Consider the following 7912-nt stretch of genomic DNA (forward strand, 5'->3'; position numbering starts at 1 on the left):
CTAATCTACTTTCTATCTTAATAAATTCAACCGTTCTGGACATTTATAATAAGTTGAATTGTACCATATGCGGTCTTTTGTATGTAGTTTTGTGTTTTAAGCCTCATATTTTTGAGGCTCACCCATTTTGTAGCATGTGTCAGTTCATTCCTATTATTTTTATCACTTGCTTTTTATTGCTTAATGATATTGCACTCCACAAATACGCCCTGTTTTGTTTATCCATTCACCAGTCAGTAGATATTTAGGTTGTTTTTACATTTGTCTATTATAGATATAATGTCTTACACTAGAGTTGAACTTGCTTGGTTCCCAGGCCAGAAGGCCAATGAAGCTCAAAAGTGCATTTAAATGTAACTGAATATGTACTCCGTTTTGGACAAGAGATTTACTAGAAATGAAAATGCCTTATACAATAAACATTCAATACATACATAGTGAGTATTTTCTAATTATTAAGCATTAAATAACATTATGGGGAATACATTTAAGTCAGAAAAAGTCTCTATTTATACAGAGCTTCCATTTTATATGGGGAGACAGTAAGAGAAAAAGACAGCAATAGAGGGAAGGACAAAAGGAAGAGAAAGGAAGGAATAAGGAAGGAAGGAAGGAAGAAAGATGGAAAAAGCAAGGGTAGAAAGTAAAGAAGGAAAGAAGGAAAAATGTTATGGAGAGAATGAGATTAAGATTAATGATTAAGTGAGTTGCTACTTTAGATCGGGTGGCCAAGGAAAGCTCTTTGAGGAAGTCATATTTGAGCTAAAGTCTTGACTAATTTAAAGGAGTCAGCATGAAATAATCAGAGGGAAGGGTAATATGAGTCAAGTTAACAGTCAGTGTAAAGGCCCCACAGCAAGAATGAGCTTGTCTTATTCGAAGAACAGTAGGAAGACCGGCAAGGCTGCAGTCTACTGGGCTAGTAGAAAAGTGTGAGATGTAGGTGTGGTTCCAGCTGCGGAAAGTTTTGTAATTTGGATTATATTCTAACTTCAAATGAAAATCATTGAAAGGTTTTAGGCGGGAGAGTGCCATGGTATTCTTCGGGTTTAGAATTACCTCTCTGGTATCTAAGTGCAAAGAATGGACTGCTGGGGGCAGGAGAGGAAGCAAGAAGACCAGTTAGGAGTGACTGCAGGAGTGTGGGGGAGAACTGAGGGCGGACTGGATAAAGGGGATGCTAGTGGAGTTTCAGATAAGTTTTGGGAGCAGAGTAGAGAACTTGCATATCACAATATGGGAATGAGTGGATTTAGTGAATATAGGAATTAAAGACAACTTCTAGTTTTAAAGCTTGAGCAATTGTTCGGAGAGTGGTGCCGTTTATTTTAATGGGGAAGATTGGGACGAGGAACACATTTCTGCAAGGGGAAGGATAATAGGCAGAACTGAGTTCTGTTTGGTCACTCCGTGTTTAAGATAGCTATTTGATATCTGGGTGGTGCTGTCAGGGAGGCAGTTGAAACCCGGATCTGAACTAGGGGGAGGTCAATGTTGAAGATATATAATAGATTCGAGACTAGAAGATAGAAGATAGAAGATAGAGAGTATTTAACACTCAAGACAAAATCATTTTGTCTGTGCAGAAAAGGTAAATAGCAGAAGAGAAGGGAAGGCAAGATGGAGCCCACACCTCCTCCTGCTTAGAGCTAGTGGTCTTTCTCTTTTCTCCGGGAATCCCACCAACTTTCTTTCTTCTCTACCTCAGTTCCAGCAATAACACACTTTTCTTAGAGAAACCTGATACAATTGGATTAGTTCCTTCACAGTTTGGGACAATTATCCATTTACTTCATTGGCTGGGGGTAGAGGACTGATTTCTAAGGCTCCCAGATGTGAGCATTCGGAGCTTTTACGTTGAAACCTAAACCACAGGCACAGAGAACATCAGCCTGGCTTATAAAATGAAACCATATGCAAAATGATGGTCTTGTCTCATCTCGTCAGGCTTGTTCTTGTTGCCTCTAAAATCTATTTTATAATTAATTAATTATTTTGTCTTTTAACTTGTTCATTCATGTTCTACTCTTTAAAAATAATAAATAAGCCCTGGATGGTGTGGCTCAGCAGATTGAGCACCAGCCTGCAAACCAAAGGGTTGCCAGTTCGATTCCTGGTCAGGGCACGTGCGCAGGTTGCAGGCCAGGTCCCCAGGTGGGGACACACAAGAGGAAATCACACATTGATGTGTCCCTGTCTTTTTCCCTCCCTTCCCCTCTCTCTAAAAACAAAATAAATAAAATCTTTAAAATAATAATAAATGAATGAATACATTTATTAATTAATTGTGGTAACATATGTCTTGCATAAACTTTACCTTTTAAACCATTTTTAGGTGCACAGCTCTGCGGCATTAAGTGCCCTCACAGTGCTGTGCACCATCACCACCACCCGCCCTCAGAACTTACCACCTTCTAAACTGAAATTCCATAGCCATTAAATAATAACCCCCAGCCGCCCCGATGGGACCATTATACTTTCTGTCTCTGTGAATTTGCCCTCATATAAAGGGACTCATATGATATTTGTTGTTTTGTGACTGGCTTATTTCGCTAACATGCTGTCATCAAGGTTTATCCATGTTGTGATGTGTCAGCATTTCCTTCCTTTTTATTTCCACTCATTTTCCTGGAGACCACACGTTGCTGTGGTTAAAAGCACATGCTCTGGAGCCAGAGTGCTGGGCTGAGAGTCTGTTCTGCTGTTTGCTGGTCATGTGACTTTGAGCAAGTTACTTGGGCCCAATCCTTTCTCTGTATAATGGGACTTCTAATGGTTGCAGCTTTTATAGTTTGTCGAAGGACTGACTAATTGAATATATACGAGGGGCATAGAACAGCCCCTGAAACAAAGAAATAGTTAAATTAATGGTGGTTATTATTATTTGCATCAACTTCACAAGGTTAATTAAGGATAAAAATAAGCATTAAACCTGAGTACTGCCCACAGGAAGCTTACAGAAAGTGAAAAAAGCACATCATGCTTAGAAATAGCAAAAATGCAGAGAAGAAATTGCTAAGAAATATAAGAGAAGCACACAGGAAGGGCTGTATGACTCAAGGAGGGCTCAATTAGTACTGACTTCAGAAATAGGAAAGCTTCATGTCAAAACTGATTTTTAAGTTGGACTTTGATGAATGAGCAGGAAGACGTTCTAAGCAGAAAGACTGGCATGAAGGAAAAGCACCAAGGCAAGAAAGCATAAAGCCAGAAAATGTGTCCATCAGCTGCCGGCAGGGACCAGCCCCTAAGATGGGATAAATAAGGGAAGTTCAGCATCGTGGGCAGGGTTAAGTGAAGTCAACAAGGACTGCAGTGCTGTCCCTTCAGACTAGCAACAACAGGGAGCCATTACTACCCCTGAGCCCGAGAGAGCAAGTTACCAAAACCCAGGGAGGGCATCCGTAGGGAGAGAGCTGACTGGCAGGAGCTATAACTTTCTGTGGGTGGATGGCATTGCCATTGACAGCCTGGACCCGGCCTTCTTAGAATTCTCTCTCATGCACGTTTTATGCAGTCTGCAATGCCAACAGGTGGAGCCTTCAACTCTTATGCATAGGCTAACCCTTTCAGGACCGGGCCTTTCACTTTGCTGGGTGGGACCTATTCCTTGTTATGGTCCTGGAAGCAAGGCAGGGTGCTGGTATTGGGAGGGCTGGTTCGTCAGGAGAATCGGTATTGCCTTGTAAAGTAATTGCCTCATGTAAATCACTAAGATTTTTTATGCAGGGAAAGACAGTTTCCATCAGAAGAAAGCAGGAATAAGGGGTAACTGTCTCTACTGATAAGAGAGGCCCAGAGGGATTTGCAGGTTCAGAGTTCTAAGACTTCTGATTCATTTGCCTAAATGTCCCCATCTCATGTCACGAATCCCACTCCTTTTCCACCAGTGCCCTTACCTTGACATAAGATGCCTGGTAAAATTTGACGTTTAATTGCCACCGTGACTGCTCAGCCATATCTGCCTGCAACTTCAAAGATGTCATGGAACCTTTCTGATTTCCTCCCAAGTGCTGAGCTGGACATCAAAGAAATTCCTTATGTCCTCTTCCCTGTGTGCTCTCTCTGTGGCTGGCAGGAGCAGTGTCATCTGGCCTCACAGCTTTAGAATTGCTATTGTCATTAGAGTGCCACTGCTTCTTGATCGCTACCTGTCCTGCGCTTAATTTGAACCATCCCAATGCCATTAAAAGTCAAATAACTGGTGCCTAGTTTTGCTTGGTTCTGGTGCCCGACACTCTACCAGAAAGGCTTCCAGCAGGAAGCATATGGATGCAAATTACTCACACTGTGTAGTGGAAGAGAATCAATAAGGGGTTTGTCTATAAAAGTGTAGTCAGAAGCAGCTTTTTGGCTCCTTCTTGAACCTCTGTCTGGTTTGGCTTCCTTGCCTCCACTCCAGCCTTTACCATGTCCGCAAGGATGACCCAGAAGACCACCTACAAAGTGTCCACCTCTGGCCCCCGGGCCTTCAGCAGCCGCTCATACTTGAGTGGGCCCAGCATCCTCTCCTCGGCCTTTTCCCGGGTGGGCAGCGCCTACCGGGTTGGCCTGGGCGCCAACATGAATCTGGCTGGAGGTTTCGGCGGAGTGGGGAGTATAGGGTCCATCAAAGCCATCCAAGTGAACCAGAGCCTGCTCAGCCCCCTGAAACTGGAGGTGGACCCCAACATCCAGGCCATGCGCAACCAGGAGAAGGAGCAGATCAAGACCCTCAACAACAAGTTTGCTCCCTTCATCGATAAGGTACGGAGCCTGGAGCAGCAGAATAAGATTCTGGAGACCAAGTGGACTCTTCTGCAGCAGCAGAAGACGACTCGCAGTAACATGGACAATATGTTCGAGAACTACATCAACAACCTTCGGCGGCAGCTGGAAACACTGTCCCAGGAGAAACAGACTGGAGGCGGAGTTTGGCAACATGCAGGGCATGGTGGAGGACTTGAAGAATAAGTATGAGGATGAGATGAACAAGCGCACAGAGCTGGAGAATGAGTTTGTCCTCATCAAGAAGGATGTGGATGGAGCTTACATGAACAAGGTAGAGCTGGAGTCCCACCTGGAAGGACTGACTGATGAGATCAACTTCTACAGGCAGCTGTATGAGGAGGAGATTCGTGAGCTGCAGTCCCAGATCTCTGACACGTCCCTGGTGCTGTCCTTGGACAACAGCCGCTCCCTGGACCTGGACAGCATCATTGCCGAGGTCAAGGCCCAGTACAAGGAGATCGCCAACCGCAGCCGGGCTGAGACTGAGGCTGAGACCACGTACCAGATCAAGTATGAAGAGCTGCAGACATTGGCTGGGAAGCATGGGGATGACCTGCGTCGCACCAAGACGGAGATTTCTGAGATGAATCGGAGCATCAGCTGCATCCAGGCTGAGATTGATGGCCTCAAAGGCCAGAGGGCTGCCCTGGAGGCCTCCATCGCTGACGCCGAGCAGCATGGTGAGCTGGCCGTCAAGGATGCTCAGGCCAAGGTGGCTGAGCTGGAAGCTGCTCTGAGAACCGCAAAGCAGGACATGGCCCGGCAGCTGCGTGAATTCCAGGAGCTCATGAACATCATGCTGGCCCTGGACGTGGAGATCGCCACCTGCCGCAAGCTGCTGGAGGGCGAGGAGAAGCGGCTGGAGTCTGGGATGCAGAACATGAGTATCCATACCGAGACCGCCAGCGGCTACTCAGGTGCGCTGAGCCCAGTTTCTAGCAACCTCAACTACGGCATGGGCTTCCAGGCCAGCTTGGGCTCTGGCGGGAGCTCTGGCTCCTTCAGCCGCACCAGCTCCAGCTCCTTCAAGACGGTAGTTGTGAAGAAGATTGAGACCCGCGATGGGAAGCTGGTGTCTGAGTCATCTGATGTCCTGCCCAAGTGAATGGCTGCTGCTGACGGGAGGTCCTCCGAGCTGCTGCGCAGGGGGGTGGAGGGCACCGGAGGCCCACCTGAAGCTCAGCCCCACCCAGTCCTCAGCTCGCCCTTGGGGTGGGGGAGTTTACTGCCTTTTCCCCATGTCCCTGACTAGAAGCCAAATCAAGTGTTTTCCTTTTTCCCCAAAATAAAGTCTCACCTGGCTCTGCAAAAAAAAAAAACAAAAACAAAAACAAACTGTAGTCAGGCTTTAGGAAAACCAATAAGGGGTGACTAGTACCCTGGGTCTTGCTTTAAGAGGAAAGAGAATAAGTAGTTACTCAAAGGTGAGTAGACAGCTGTATGAAGAAGGCTCCCTGCCAGCCCGTGGCTCTAGGAGAGGGACCCTGTACTAACTTTCCTCCAGTTCTCTTGTTTGTGCTTTCTAGTCCCCAGACCCGGCTAGAAACCAGACGTCGAGAAAGCCTCCATTGGTCAGCTTCTCAGTGCAGAGAGCAGGGGGGAAGGTAGAACGTTCATTTGGAAATATTACACAAATATGCTCAGTGAAAATATTCAGCGCAGCTTTACAATCCGGGATGGCTACCAAAGGAGGTCAGTGAAGAGAGTCGTGAAAGATAAAGTTAGAAAAGGAGCTTAGGACTAGCACATGGAACACTTCAAATTCTAAGAATATGGCCCCTCGCCCCTGCCTCTGGTAGGTCATGGGATGTCCTAGAAGACTTTTAAACAGGAAAATGACACTCTCAGAGATATGTCTTTGATAGATTAATATGGCAACAATGTAGAGCAGTGATTAGAGTATTAACTGACTAGGTGGGGTCATTGTTGAAGGTGATGATAGTCATTGGCAGGAGTTAGTAAGGGCCTATGCAAGTGGTATAGAGAACAGAAAACAGGAAGTTGACATAAAGGCAGAATTGACAAACATGGGAAGAAACATTGGTTGTAAGTGAAAAGGGGAAAGAGTCCAAGATGTCTCTGAAACCTTCTCCAAAAGAAAACAAACCAAACCAAAACAAAACAAAACAGCTTGCCTGATCCATGCAATGTGCAGACTAAGCGAGCTGTTAACATTCTCATTAGGAAGAAAGCTGAAGTCTTTACTAGACAAAGTTAACACAGTTTGATGGAAAATTTCTATCAGCCTAATTTGATTTTTCTATCACAGTGTTAAGATATTAAAGAAAATGATTAATAATAGACTATTCTATAATGTGAAAGAAATCTCAGCTCAGAGGAAACATTCACACAATGATTTTAATTCCTTGATATGGAGATGACATCTTTTCTAGAACTGAATGATCATATTCAAACATGGCTGTTAATATTTGACATGTCATTTGAAATATTTGTAACCTATGTTCTGAATATGTTATGAATATGAGAGGTTCTAGACATTTTTCTAGTTTAAGAGGGCCATATGTTCACTGACATTTATTGGATCTCCAGCTACGTCTTTCAGTTTTAAGAGTTAATGAGCCTTTGATAGCAAAACTTCCTTCTTCTTTTTCACACTGTTGATGTTGAAAAATACAGTAATAATAAAAATAATAAAATGATAAAAATTAGCTAATGCTTGTCAACTATTGACTATATGCTAGGCACGAAAGGCTTTTTGAGAAATTAACTCTCTCACATCTTTCTGATATAGGTACTATTTTAAGCCCGATTTTACATGTAAAAAAAGTCAAGAGACAGAGAAGTTAATTAGTTACCCAAGGTCACACAGATGGCAGGTGGTGAAGCCTAATGAAGAGCCTAGCAGATGACACTTTACCCTGATGGTAACTGGGCTTTACTTGAGATCAAGGCGTGAAGCTAGAGAGAACAGGTGTCTGGAGGGGATGGCCTGACAAGAATTGAGTTTAGGGAGAGGAAGACAGTTAGTGGAGGGAACTGGGGAACTTAGCACTTGGCTGCAGTCTCCTCTTGCCTTATGGATCTTCTGTTGGTTCCTCCCATTGGCTGAAGCCAGACAGGAGCTGGAGGGAAAGGGGCTTAAATGATACAGACCATAGAAGTTGACTTTTTGTAGCGTAAA

At 44.5% G+C, this 7912-nt stretch overlaps 1 pseudogene; it reads left to right on the forward strand.

Annotated features, from left to right (window-relative positions):
- Positions 1-4410: 4410 nt before the first annotated feature.
- LOC149997260 (keratin, type II cytoskeletal 8 pseudogene) lies at positions 4411-5887 on the forward strand (annotated as a pseudogene).
- The last annotated feature ends 2025 nt before the right edge of the window (positions 5888-7912 follow it).

This window comes from Furipterus horrens, unplaced genomic scaffold (assembly GCF_987537825.1).
Source record: "Furipterus horrens unplaced genomic scaffold, mFurHor1.1.pri manual_scaffold_11, whole genome shotgun sequence".
In the NCBI taxonomy this organism is placed as follows: domain Eukaryota; kingdom Metazoa; phylum Chordata; class Mammalia; order Chiroptera; family Furipteridae; genus Furipterus; species Furipterus horrens.